This window comes from Lepidochelys olivacea (assembly GCF_965140295.1).
Source record: "Lepidochelys olivacea isolate rLepOli2 genome assembly, chromosome: 10".
NCBI lineage: Eukaryota > Metazoa > Chordata > Testudines > Cheloniidae > Lepidochelys > Lepidochelys olivacea.
The window spans coordinates 69,197,234-69,211,949 of record NC_140420.1 but is presented as its reverse complement, the minus strand read 5'-3'; the positions used below and the strand labels follow the sequence as shown (position 1 = coordinate 69,211,949).

At 43.2% G+C, this 14,716-nt stretch overlaps 1 protein-coding gene across 2 annotated transcripts in view; it reads left to right on the top strand.

Annotated features, from left to right (window-relative positions):
• ABHD17C (abhydrolase domain containing 17C, depalmitoylase) overlaps positions 1–14,716 on the top strand; it is a 51,459-nt gene that overhangs the window by 29,377 nt on the left and 7,366 nt on the right. The gene's annotated exons all lie outside the window — the stretch shown is intronic.

Sequence of the window (14,716 nt, the reverse complement as noted above, 5' to 3'; positions counted from 1 at the left end):
CCCCCTACCTCCCAGCACCTCTTGCACACCAGGGAACAGCTGTTCCATGGTGTGCAGGAAGCACTGGGAGGGAGGGGGAGGAGTTGGTCAGTGGGGCTAGCGGCCCTGGACATGATTCTGCCCCCTCCCCTGAGTGGGCCTCATCCCCACTCCTCCCTCTTCCTTCCTCCCAATGCCTCCTGCACGCTGGGGAACAGGGGGAGGAGTTGATCAGCAGGGCCCACGGACCCCCTGGAGTAGTGTCTGGGGACCCCAGTTTGAGAAACTCTGCTTTAGACTTCTGGCTGATGCTGGATTCTCACATAGCAGTATCTGCAAGGAACCCATTTTGCTCCCTCCAAATGCTAGAAACTGCATCCCATTCTTGGCAGTGAAGACAAAAATATGCATGATCAAGGGTAGATCAACTCCAGATTGGATTATTGTAATGCAATTTACTTTGCTTTGAAACCATCAGCTGTGGGGGGGAGAGGGGGGAATTACATGTGGTACAGAATGGTGCAGCTTGCCTCATCAGCAACACAGGTTGCTGAGTGCATACTACTGCTGTGCTCTGCCGGCTCCCTATTGAGTCTTGTCAGACTTAGCCTTGGCCTTAATTTTTCAAGCTTTTAGGCTTCCAATATAAATTCAAAATGCACTTCTGCCTTGCTTTCTCTTAAAACGTGTAGTGTATCTGTATTCTTGAGAAGGAAAATGCATTGTTTTACCTTAGCAGAACAGTGAAGAGGGAAACCCCACTTGACAGATGTTAATCCCCTTGTTCAGTTAATTCTCTAAGCACCCAGATACCCTGATAATGAGAGTGGAATAAGATTACTTATTGAATAATGTAGTGCTCCTCTGTAAAGGTGCAAAGGAGCATTGGGATTTCAGGGAGAGGGGAGACCTTTATTCCTGCTGGCCTACGAGCCTTCAATCTCCCACTACTGAGCTGAGGGTGGTATGCAAGGGGATACCCTGAATGACCAAGGCAGCCTAACTTTGAGAAACTGAGCAAGAATGTTGTAAATACCCTGGCTCAGCATAAAGACTTCCAGCCTTTGAAGTAGGGTAGGGTTCTCCCACTTTGAAGTGACTGAAATTTTAGAAATGGCTATGAAAGAGTACATCTCGGATTGCACATGCAATGTAAAGCCTTATATTTAGTTTGTTACGATTACTTTCTAATGTTGTTGGAGGGATACGGCCCACTTGCTTTTCTTGTAACAGTGTTCTGGGATGCATAGACTTGTTTTGACGTTGTCTAAAATCTGTTTTTATAATATACAGCATTTTATATCGTGGCATTAAAAGATCATTGAAATATATAAAACTCCCTTTGTTTTCCTTAATAGCCTAACAAACTTTTTATAAGAGCTAGTTTTTTGGAGACAGTAGTTCATCTCATTTTCTCTTGGTTCCTGCTGCTGAGTTTAGGATTCAGAGTATTAAAGTGAAGGCTTTCTGCAACAACAAAAGCACTGTCAGATTTCTAATTGTCTGGCATTGTAATCAGACACCTTGTGAGGCGTGTACCAGAATATTACTCAACTGTTTTGTATTACACAACGTTCAGTGCAATGTGTGCAGCTCGAATAGAAATAAAACAGGGTAAGGATAAGAGTATTAAACTGGGAAGGGAAGTAATGAATTCCTCATTCCAGAAAGCACTGTAGGCTTTGTTCCCTGTGAAAGTAACATCATCTCCTCTGATGTCTCAGATTATTTAAATATACTCCAGAGACTGGGTTGTATAGATTTTGTACACTGGTTACAATAAAGCATATCTAATGGAATGTAGCTGGCTGGGTTTTTGTGAGTTATTAATGCTGTGGTCAGTGAAGATAATTTTTAGCTGCCAATAAAGGCTTCCTGTCTATGATAAATAAAACGTAAGATTTCTGTCATATGCTTGTGTACTACAGAGCACCTTAATTAATTTGGAGTTACTTAAATGCAAAAAGTAACTCCAAAGCTGTAGTTTTAAACAAACCGGTACAGAACAGATAGAAGGTGGAATCTGGCTATCTCATTGTTAGTCTTCCTATATTAAGTCCAGAAAGTGTCATATTCTTCTAAAACAAATGCTAATCAAGCTTGTATTGCAAAAGACGACAAAAGGACTTTTTACTCTATAGGTTCATAAACGCAACGAGTATTCCAGAAGTAGTGTGTATTTACTGCTAGTTCAACTTGCCACTTCTGTTGGCTTCTGAGGAGCTGTCATAGCAGCACTTCAGTTTTCTTCAGAAGCCAGTTTTCAGTTGTCTCCTTCCAGAAAATCAGTGTTCAGACCTCTTTTCCACTGAGTTGGACTCACTACTTTGTATTTCTGTGCTCATGTTCTGTAACCCTTCCCTCTCTGCCTGTACTGTACAGAATGCTTGGGAAAATGGGTGCAGATAAATGCAGTCTGAGAGAAAGCATAGTGTGCTCTCGGTTGAGAATAAATATATTATAAACTTGTTGAAAATGGATAAAACACTGGGATGGGTAGAACCTAGAGCACAAGTAATAGAAGACAGTTTTTAGAACAGAACACGCTGCCTAAGGCTGCTTGGGATGGCCTATTAGCCTGGCAATAGAATGTTACTTAAAATATTTGGAAAATCATAAAAATCCCTACAGGAAAGACAAGAATGCCAGACATGCAGTCTGTATGTGATCTGAATCCCAGCGTAATGAAGTTTGCTGGGGGAGGGGAGGGAAGAAAACCACATGTATGTGAAGATAACTCGGGGTATCCATTGATGCTGGGGAAACAGGTATGTGATTGGTTTGTTTGTTTGTTTGAGACCAAGAATTGGAGGTTATTCTTCTCCCAGTCTGGTTTAAGGATGTTATGTTTAGAGGTGGTAAATGTTTTTTGCAGTAGCCTGATCCTGATTCTGAAAGGCAGATAAGTATAGAATAAGCCATGAATGATTTGTGAAGAACGAGCTAGAGTTTTAGTTCTGTTCCCTTCTAAGTTTTAGAAGAAGTGAATTATTTAATTTTTGCTCTTGGATCTAGAAATTTTGTGCCAGGTATTTTTAGGAATTACATATATAGCTCAGGGTACGTGCATAGAATTTATAACTTCACGTTCTTTATAGTTTGCCAAAGTGTGCGAGCACTGCCCCAGTAGTAAGTGTTTGTAGGTTGAGACCCTTAATTAAGAAAATACTTCAGTACAGTCTTAAAATGTAAGAAACCAAAAACTGTCAACTGAGAGAAGCAACCTCTCACCTACTAGCTGTGTAACAAATGAGATTTCTGTTCATGTCTCAACATCACCTCTCTCTTGAGGCTAGGAGTACTTCAAAACTCTAGCGAAGTCCAGCTTTACAGTGCAGAAATGAAACACTTGAAATCTAGGTCATAGTTTCATCTTGCCCTGATAACACCCTTGAGCCAAGAGAAATGGCAGATGCTCAGGTACTGTGATGGTGAGACAGCATATAGGTACCTAGATGGAATTTCCACTAGGAGGACAGTGATGCCGCATTGTGAGTCCTTCAAAATTAATATTTAAAAGGACGGTTTATTTCATCATGTGCATGCACAATTAGAATCTGGAGGGCATTTCCTCACCAGATTTCAAAATTCAGGGTACTTAATTTCATCTTAAAACAGCCGGATTTTTCTCTTTAAGAGCCTAATCCTGCAAATGTTTGTTTACTAATGAGTATAATACTTCCTAATGTGTTGTGTATGGGGATTTATCATCCTGGTATTTGAATGGAGTAGCCAACTGCACTGCTTGCAGTTGGGTTAAATTGGGGGTGGGGTACAGGCAGAGGCAACACGTGGGGTGGGCATGCAGGATCATGAGCCCCCCCAGATTTCTGCCAGGCTCTGCATGCCCCACTCAGTCACATGGTGCAGCTGGGCCCCCTCCCTGTGTGCCAGCTGCCTGAGCCAGCGAGCTACACCCCGGGAGGAGAGGCAGGAGCAACAACTGGGAGCTGCAGGGAGGGGGCCGCTGCTTTTGGGGAGGAGACACTGAGGGTAAGGGAGGGGCCTGTTGGGGGTGGGGGATGACTTGAGCTGTTCTGGGGGCAGCAGAACCTTTAAATTGTGCCCCCCCCCATCAGCAGGTCTGGGTCATCTATTGGTGGAGGTGATTCCAAGCTTCACTCACATGACTTGCCAAAATAAGACACCACTTACAGTAAATTGTGAAAACATTCATAGTATATGTGCCGCTTGTCTCTGCTGGGCTACGTGGGTACTCTCCCCATTGGTGCAGCTTTTATATGCTCATGGGTTCTGCTCATCTCTTTTGAGTTGGCTTCTCTTGTATGCAGGAAGGGGGTGAGGTGGGGAGAAAATGGTCATATCTCCCAAGCAGCACCCACTTTGCGACTCCAAAATTAGACTTCACCCAGAGTCAGTTGTATAGTGCTGTGATCCTCCCCGTCTGCTCTTAAATGAGGGATGAGATAGGTAACAATAAAATTAACTCTGCTGCCCAGTGATGGTAACATCTCCCTGAGGGTTTGTCTGTCTACACAGCAGCTGGGAGGTGTGATTTCCAGCTGGGCTAAAAACAGCAGTGTGACTGCAGCAGCATGGGTAGCTGCCCAAGGACGTACCCAAGGGTCAGGTGGAATTTTACTCAGCTAGCCTGAGCCACTGTCCTTGCTGCTGTGACTGCACTGTTATTTTTAGCCTGTTAGTTCAGTCAAGCTAGCCTGTGTATGTCTGCTCTGCCTCCAGCTGCTTTGCAGTAAGGTAATGGGCAAGTCACACCTCCATTGTTCCAGGCTGTTTGCAGACCTTTCTGCATTGGTCGTGCTCTGTTTGTTTGTATTTCTGAGGTTTTCGTCAGAACTATTAACAGCCAGAGAGTGACTCTTAAATCACAACTATGCTACCGGGATTATAGCAGCATGGCTACAGCACTGGAGTTAGGATAGCATCATCACTTAGGCCATGTCTACACTTGTGAATGCACAGCTGTACTGATGCAGCTGTCCTGCAATAAGATTGTTCATGTAGCCACTCTATGCTGAGGGGAGAGAGCTCTCCCATCAACATAATAAAACCACTTCAGTGAGCAGCGGTAGCTGTGTCGGTGGGAGAAGCTCTCCTGCTGACATAGTGCCGTGCAAACAAGCGCTTATGCCAGCGAAACTTCTGTTACTCAGGATGGTTTTTTTTACACCCCTGAGCGGCATAAGTTTGCTGACATAAGTGGTAGTGTAGACGTGGCCTTTGTGTGAATGCAATCTACAGCGACAAAAGGGATTTTTCCATTGCTGTAGGAACACTATTTCCCGGAGTGACAGTAGCTTGGTCAACAGAAGCATTCTTTCATAAACGTGGCTGTGTATCTAACACAGGTTGGCATAGCTACGGAACTAGAGGGTTTGGATTTTTCACATCTCTAAGCACCATAGCTGTGTCAACCTACATTTTAAGTGTAGACCAGGCCTTAGATTTTTAAATGAAAGTTCAAATTCCGGACAGCAAGGTAGTAGCTTCAGAGAAATTCCAGGATGGTATATGGGCATGTACACGCTGTTTCCAAACCCTATTTACAGTAGTTAGCATTATGCCCAGTATTATGCTTTTGCAGGATTGGACTCTAAATTTGCAAAAATACTGGCTTCAGAAATTGACAGTCCTAATTCTTACACACATTACAAAGACCTTTCTTAATGCTGTGTGTAATCTTACCTACAGTTAGAGTGAAATATTTGATACTTGTGCATGCTTTCTCTTTATCTTTTTGCAGGGGAAGATGATGAGCAGTGAATATAGTCTTGAAATATATTACTTTCTAATGGAAATCACTGGTACATACATGCTTTTTTAGAACTAAATTTTAGACTAATATGGGATGGTCTCTGAAAATATATTTATGTAATTATAAAAACTATTGAGTACCTATGCCATAGCTGCTTCAAAGACTAAACAAGCAGATGTTGTTATTAAAAGTAGCTTTATTATTCTTAGGTCACAAATTTTGACCAGCCTTACAAAAATTAAACATTCTTATGTTAGTGTGGACTATCCACTGGATTCTGAATGTGGTTAAAAGACCTGCAAATACAAGTAAAAGTTCCATCAACTTTGGAAGAATAATATTCTCTTTTACATAAATAGGATATAAATCTAACTTTAAATGTAATGTACTGCAAGATTACACCAAAAACGCCGTAAAATGTCCTTTTCTTACCTAGCCGGGCTGGGTAGGGCAAGCTCTACACTGCTTAGTTACTCACCACTCCATAGATCACCTGAAGTTCTTCATTGTTGATTTAACAAAATAAATAAGAAATAGAATCCATTGTCGCAGTTGGGGTGAGATTGATGAACTCCGCCCTGAGGATCTGAGGACGTGTTGCTTTACTACCACAAGGAGTTGACTCCTCTTGTCCTGAGGAAGAGTGAGTTGCTGCAATACTGAAAAGAGTGCTCTTTTCTTCCTACCCAGTGGGCTGGTAGAGCCATGGCTCCTCCCACTTCTTGTCCATTGCCTTGTGGAGGGAAGTAACTGGGTGTATCACAGGGGACTAGTGCCATAATCCAGGCAGCCCTAACAAGACCATATGATCTGGTGTGGGGCCTCGCTCCCTTCTCTGCTATGCTGCCTAACTGCATTAGGATTGGACAAAACTAGCCCTTGGGATATAAACAGTCAGTATTTTATTCTGTTTCTCCAGCATGTAGCAAGATCTATCATATATTGTCGATTACTTAAGAATTCCCAGTTATCACTTTGAGGATTGACAAGGTCTTGATCCGAGATCAGGCCCAGTATTATTCAAATTATTATATAGTTGGGAACCCTGATGTGCACAGCTGCACACTCACACTATAGGAACTTTTCTGTATTTACAAATAGTTTATTAATACATTTAGCATAATCACAAACACCTCAACTCAGTAAGGTAGATAAAGATACTACATAATGTACATCTGCACACCCATATATTCACACCATCCCTTGTAGAACAACCTGAAATGTTAGCAGTCATCTTCCTCATCACCATCACCTTCCCCCTCCTCACCAGTGGCCATCATTCTGGCACCTCCCGAGGACTATATTTCCTTCTCCTACTGACCCGAGGCTGGGATGTAACTTTTATAATATGATATGCTGAAGCCACTACGCTTGCATATTCAGTAGGGGTATTTCCCCTTTTCCTTATTTATATAGCCTCACCTTACTAATGTTACTAAGGTTAGTAAATGTCACTTACTAAGAAGCATGTGCTTCTCCTATAGGTTAGTACATGAATGGTTTCAACTTATCATATACGTCAATTCATTACCATGACCCTCTTGTGGTTGGGTATCTGTGGGTGTAGCTCATGTACCCGTTATGTACATCATGACATTCTTGTGGCTGGACTCTTGGACACTGTGGTTGGTTGTTCCTGTGGTCAAAAATTCCCCTTAAACACTTTATTGTCAGCTCTCCAATACTTGGGGTTTGGGCTGTTTTATCTGTTCAAAGTTTATTTGCTAACTTGGTGAAGCTAACTTATGCTAACTTGGTGAAGCTAATGTCTTACAGGATACAAACCCATAGGTTCCTTGCATTACTGATGAATAGAATAGAAGTAGCTAAATATAATGAAGGGAAGGCAGTGAATATATAAAGACAAGCTAGCAGCAATTAATTATTCTCTTTTCAGGGGCATAATAAAGGGAACGACATTTATTTCCTACTCCATTGGGAACACAAGGGTAAAGATCAACTTTTCAAATGGAAGAGAATTAAAAATTTTTAAGCTTCTAAGAAATCTTAGAAATAAGAGAGCTTCCAAAATAGCATTTTGAAACGGTCTGTAAAAGGCTAACATGTATTAACTAATACTACAGTTACAGTGTGTGTTAATGTTAATTAGCATCGGGATTTCCCAGCACCATAAGTTAATGATAAATGGCAATTTTATCAAATCATCAGAAATAATCTAGGCTTAGTGAAGTCAAACTGTGTAAGATCCCTTGATTTAAATATTTCTGGCCTCTGTTTGAATTTTTCCAAGTGTGAACACATTCACATAGCAACGTCTTGTATTTTGTTTCAGCTGTTGCCTACTTTTTGTCTGCCTCTGTTTCAGTATGTTAGGCTATATGCCAAAAAAAAACCCCTAACCCAACCACCACCGTTTGGTCATTTTTCATATAACTTCATAAACCAGGCTATTGTGCAAACATTTTTTTGCTCTTACTGCAGTGGAACAGTAAAAGTGATGAATTAGTGCAGCCCTAGGTTCTATGGTAGCATACACTTTCCATTACAGTGAAAAAAAATAGAATAGCATAATGAGAATCAATTTCCATGCATTACTATGCATGTTAAGGCTTTTTAAAGTGAAGTCGAGGAATCTTCCACCAGTGACTGGCAAAAAGGATATTGCTTATGTACTGCAGTTTCAGGTTTTCTGTAGTGCTCAAAATATTTTAATTTTCTCATTTGAAGATTGATACCTTTATAGTGTGGCATCCCACCCCTTCCAAGCCAGAGATTCCTTGCAGTGTTGCTGTTGGCATCTAGTGAGGGACTTAAACCTGTGGTATTCTGGTCTAAATGCAAGAGAGAGATCTGCTGAGGCATGACCTGAAATGCAGTCTTTTTGTGTCCAATCCTGCAAACACTCACAGACTTCAAGGCCAGAAGGGACCATTGTGATCATCTAGTCTGACCTCCTGCATGCTGCAGGCCACAGAATCTCATCCACCCACTCCTGTAGTAGGCCCATAGCCTCTGGCTGTGTTACTGAGGTCCTCAGATCTTGTTTGGAAGATATCACGTTACAGAGAATTCACTATCTTCTCTAGTTCAAACCAGGAAGTGATCCTTGCCCCATGCTGCAGAGGAAGGCGAAACCTCTTCCCCCCCACTTGCCTCTGCCACTCTGACCTCAGGGAAAACTTCCCAACCCCAAACACACTGCCTGGCGTAGTATTTATTTAGTGGTATGAGTCCTCTTATTGAAGTTCTCTGACTTAAAAAATAAAATAAAATCAGTGGGACTAATCACGAGTCAGCCCAATTCTGAAACAGAAGTCAAAGGTCTATCTCTTCCCCCATTGTAAAAATAACTGACTTCCTCTGGATTTCTCTATAGACTGGTGAGGCAGTTCTATAAAGGATAACTCTAGCCACCAATTTAATTTTTTTTATAAGAAATGGAAACATTACCTAAGTACTTCCAGATTCTGAAATTTAGAGCTGATCCAAATCATCTGAGTTTTGAATTCCATGCTATCTATTGACCCTAGGTCTTTATACTAGTTTGTATTGTCTAAAGATCCTAGATGCTTCTACAAAAACTCAGAAATTTAAAAACAAATATGCAGGATAACTTTGTTCTAACTTGGTAACATGAGACATATGCTCCTGCGGGCATTCTGTTTCAAAAACTTAAAAATTCTGTGCATAATGTTTTAAAATTCTGCAAAATGTGTGTGTCAAATGTGGAAACTCCAGCATGGCATTGGGGAGCACAGACTACTGGCTGCACAGAGTGGAGGATCACTGTGAAGTCCCCCCTCCTTCACCCCATCCCCCACAGACTCAGTGGTGAGGCTGCAGCCACCCTGACACAGCACAAGGGCCAGCCCTGCCCCTCCATACCAGGTGCACCAAGCGTGGGCAGGCAGGCTCAGCACGGCAGGATCCAAGTGAGAGTTTGAGAGGGTTTTGTGTGGGTTGAGAAGCAATCTGGGTGCAGGTGGCTCAGGGATCTGGATGCACAGGAGCTGTTTGTGGGGTTCTTGGTGCAATGGTAATGGGACTCTGCAGGGGAGTCTAGGTGAAGTTGATTTGGGATCAGCTGGGGGGGGGTCTGGGTGTGTGTGGGATAGAGCTCAGAAGGGGGGCTGAGTGTGAGGGGCTCAATGGGGTGTTCAGATGCTGGGAGAGTAGGGTTCAGTGGGATGGGGATCCAGGTGCAGCTGGTTGGGGATTGGTGGGGGGGGGGATCAGGGTGCGGGTGGCTCATCAGGGTGGTCCAGGTGCAGGGGGAGTGGGGCTCATCGGGGGGGGGGGGGTTCTGAGTGCGGGGGGGTGAGGCTTGGCGGGAGGGTTTGGGTATGAGGGGGTCTGGATGCATGGGGGTTGGGCGAATGTGGGAGCTGCTCCTTATACAGGGATCTCTCCCTCTGCAGCTGAGGAACGATGGATGCAGGATGCCAGGGGGATGGGAGTTTGCAGAACTTCCTGCAGCTGCAGGAGAAATCTAGGGGTGGGTCTGACCCGGCCCCAGATGCCGTGCAGGGGAAGAGGAAGTCCTATCACTCCCCAGCCCAGCCAAGACCAGCAGCTGAGCCCAGCACAGGGTAGGAGCCACCAGTCAGGTCTTCCCCAGTCCTGCCCCCTCTCCCACAGTGATTTACCTCTCTGCCGGCAGCCCTGGACACCCGAAACATACTGCTGGAGAGGATTGCATGACTGCTCTTGTGACTTCCCTTTGCTTCCCTGTCAGAAAGTTATTTTTCTGTGGGGAAGCAAAGAAATATGCAGGGGACATAAATTCTTCACATGCGCAGTGGCGCAGAATTCCACAAGGATTTTGAGTAGGCATAGCAGTTACCTTGAAAAGTAGGTGCCTTGAAAGGATCCATGCCAAAGGTTTGTTTTTTATATAAAGGGGAGCAATAAAGACTTTAAAAAAGGAAGTAGGTTATGAGATGTTTCGTAGGTTAGGAGATGTGCTCTAATAAAAATGTTCTAGAAATCTGTAAGCATCTCTAAATATGGCCGGTTTGTCTATTTAGTTGAAATGTGCTGGATTTATTTTACATATTTGCAGACTAAATTATTTAGTGTTACTTGAAAACGGTTTACTGGAGCTCCCCGTGAGAGATGGACACATAATGCTATCAAATTCCAAAATTGTTCCTTTTGAAAGGGACTTACTGTTCTATACTTCTGAGGCTCTGGAAAAAAAACAGGGCAGCCTCTGCTTACAATTCAGGCACTTCCATTTCAAACTATCCCTAGATATAGTAAATATGAAAGCTAAATGTTGGGTATGAAAACGGTGGGGAGGGACTAACTAAAACTGGTTTTTCAAACAGACTGACCCCACCTAAAAATAGACATGTTGAGATGGCCTGAGTCTCTGTTTCAGAGTTTGACCTATTGATGTGTCTGGGAACAAGCAGAGTAGTCACCAAGTTCAGTCTGTTTGTAGCCAGCAACTATGTCCTCTCAGTAGTGGTTCTCAACCTTGTTGGGCTCAGGACCCATTTGTAAATGTTTATGGCCTGTCATGACCCAGTAAATAGTTTGGTGGTGGAGACCCTGGGGTGGTTTCAGGTGGGTCCTTCCCCCTGAGGGTGTTGGATCCTGCACGGCATTCACCCCACAGTGGCAGCTCCTGTGCTGTGGGCCTGGCTCGGCTTGGCCCTCCACTGTGGGCATTGTGACCTAGGGGATTGCCCTCCACTGTGGGCCCTCCACTCAGTTTTGGCCCCATCCCCCAACTGGACCAAATTTGTGAGAGTGGCATTGCCACTCAGTCAAATTTGGCCTACCTGGACTCCTGGCGTCATGACGGCTGGGTCAAACCTGAGTGACGCTGGAACCCCAGAGGTTTCAGTCCCTGGAGAAGGGAGGCAAGCCCAGCCAGCCCCGTGGGACTGGAGCTGCCATGCAACCCTTTGAAAAAACTCTGACTCAATTTTGGGTCCCGACCCATGGGTTGAGAAACCATGCTCTGGTGGGTGTATTGTGATTGCAAATACTTGTGAACCTTTCCACCTATGAGTGGCATCAATAAAAAAAATAAGTGTTTGGTTATTCTCGTGCAGAAAGATGCTATGTTTTGCAGCTGTCAACCATTTTTAAAGTAAAAGATGTGGTCTCTTTTTTTGTATGTGAGGCTACATGTAGTCTTTCTTGTGCCTATGTAACTTTTGTAGATGCTTCAAATTTGCTCCTTTCTCCAAATTGCACTGTTCTCCTGTGCCGCACTCTTCACCCCAACGGTTTTGAGACTTACAGGCAGCTAAGATGACCTCCGTAGGAGCAACACAGTTGCATATCCACAAATTTTAACTTGGGTCTTCCATTCAGTCACATGGACTTCTGTTTCCACAGAGACCAAAGCTCACTTATTTCATGGAGGATATTTTTAAGAGCCATTCTTTAGGTGGTGGACTAACATTCTTCCTTTAAAAAGGAAAATGAGTGGTGACAGAATCCTGAGGAAAAGAATTAGTCTTTTCAAAATATGATTTTTTTAAGCTCCCCTCCCCCGCTGCACTCTTTCTTGCCAGGTTGTTTTCCTCACTCTTCCTTTCTTCTCTTCATGACTCCAGGTTCTACTCCGTCTGCCCTCTTTCCACCCATGCATGTCCTCTCCTGTGTTTCACTTTCCACCTGACTACTCCCTTCTTATAAAATGTTTAATATTTTAAGGAGTGGAGACATCACGCTAAACCCAGGGTTGTGAGTTCAATCCTTGAGGGGGCCATTTAGGGATCTGGGGCAAAAATTGGGAATTGGTCCTGCTTTGAGCAGGGGGTTGGACTAGATGATCTCCTGAGGTCCCTTCCAACCCTGATATTCTATGAGTCTATTAAATCAAAACTTAAAACTGCAGGTGTTTAGATTCTGTTTCACCTTGGACCTTGCTCTTGAATCATCAAACGCCCTTTGGCCCCGCAGTAAATGTGCAAAATATAAGCACGAGTGTTTTGTTCAGCTGTTCGGAGGTGAATTTGTCTGAGAGATGTGGCACTCTTCTGATCAAAAGGAGCAAGGGCAAAGGGAAAGATAACTTAAACTAGTTGTAGGAACTTCCACTATCTCATTGCTTGATGCTGATTAGCTAGAAGTGATGTAGAAATGACAACTACGTAACTAAAACAATCTTTAGTTGCCCTTCCTGCTTTGTGTCACTGTTAATTCTGGTACCAGTTACACCCTTGTCACTTGACTCAGTGCATGTTTCAGCATGTTTCACTGTATACCTTAAAGGACAATATTAGTCTTAATTCTTTAAAGACAAATATAGCAAAAATGCCACTTCACAGCTATGATATAATCAGAACTAAACTTTTAATGGCTCTGATACTTAGTCAGTGAAACAGGGCTGATTGCAATGTAGAGATCCCCAATGTTTATAGCACTTCACACGGCATCCTACTTTAACTGATTTGCTTCCTGCGAAATGCAGATTGTACCTTAACTTTTTTGTTTCTAGAGGGCCTATCACTGTGGTAGCTATGTGCTTTGCTGACAACACAAATTACATAAACCACTTACAGAAACAAAATAAAACCAAAAGTGGTGAAAATGAGCGAATGGGGAAAATCCTAGTCTCTGGGCAAAGACAGGGTTGCAAAGCTCACACTCTAGGGAGCAGATCACTGTTGCATTGTGCTTCTCCTTCATCTACCTGCTGTTGTCGTCACATATGCTTAGATTGTAAACTCTTTGGAAGAGGGACATCTCTTCACTGTATGTTTGTACGTTGTCTAGCACAGTGGATGCCTGACTCGTGCCTCTAGGCCCTACTGTAATATTAATAATCTGTGGAATGCTCCACACACACCCACACCACATAGTGACTGCGGCTACAACTTTTAGGTTGTGGTGGTCTCTGCTCCTACTGCACCTATCTCTGAGTAACAGGGTGAAATGGCTGGTAGATGGATCAGCATAGTTAGGTGCACTGCTCCCAAATCTCTCGGCTACACTGTACCATGAAGTGAGTGCAGATTATTTTCAAATGACTTCTGGAGAGAAATCCTGCCCTCCTTTAAGTCGGTGGGGCCAGGATTTCACTCCTCGGAGTCTCTTCCTGTGCAACAACCATACAGGGTTTCACTGCATCCAGGACCCTCTCTGCCAGCCAGGGAAAATTTGCCCTAAATGAGCTTTACATCTTGAAAGACATCAGACTCTGGCTGTGACAGACCACTAAGAGGATAGAGTTCACTCCAAGGCAAATTTTTATTATAGTTGCTTACTCATGTTTCAGTAATGTTACACTGTGTTAAGCATTGCACAAACATCTGGGAAGGCGCAGTCCCTGTCTCAAAGAGACTACAATCCAAATAAATCTTGCTCCATTATAAAATTAAATATCCTACTGTGATGTGTCCTAGGATGATTAGTACTGTGTTTCCCCTTCTCAGTAACTTTTCTTCCCTATCCCTTTTGCTGCTGCCATAGGAGCAGCTGATTGCTTGCTGGTGGGTTTCTGGTAAAGCAGCCAGTCACGTGTGCACCAGGCTGCTGTCCATTTCATATCCAAAGGGACTGAAAACCTGCCCCATACCACCTGGTGGAATCCCAGCTGTAGGTTCTGACTTCCAGTGTCATGGCAATTGCTGTATTAGTGACAATGGGGCCCATCATCATTGGAAAAATGCACTCTTACAAACCAATTAAAAATATTTCCTACCAGAAGCGTGCATTCCTCTGCAGTGAATTATTTCTTTGTGCCTCTTGTAATAAAGTGACATTGAAGATCTGTGGGTAATATCCTGTGACTCTCAGAACTGCAGCTGTAATTTGTGTTTTCAATATTGTGGTTATCAAATATTGTTTATCCTAAAAACTTTAGATTACCCTGGAAATTTCATATTTTAAACTAACTTTTTGATATTTCTGAGTATCTAACTAAGATTGTGATATTAGTGATACTTTGTAGCAGCAGATTACTATACATCAGTCTGTAACTTGAGCTATAAGTAACTATCTGAAAACTATACAGCACACCAACTAGGATGCTAACAGAATGGATGGGAATAATTAAGATCCATGCATCTTACA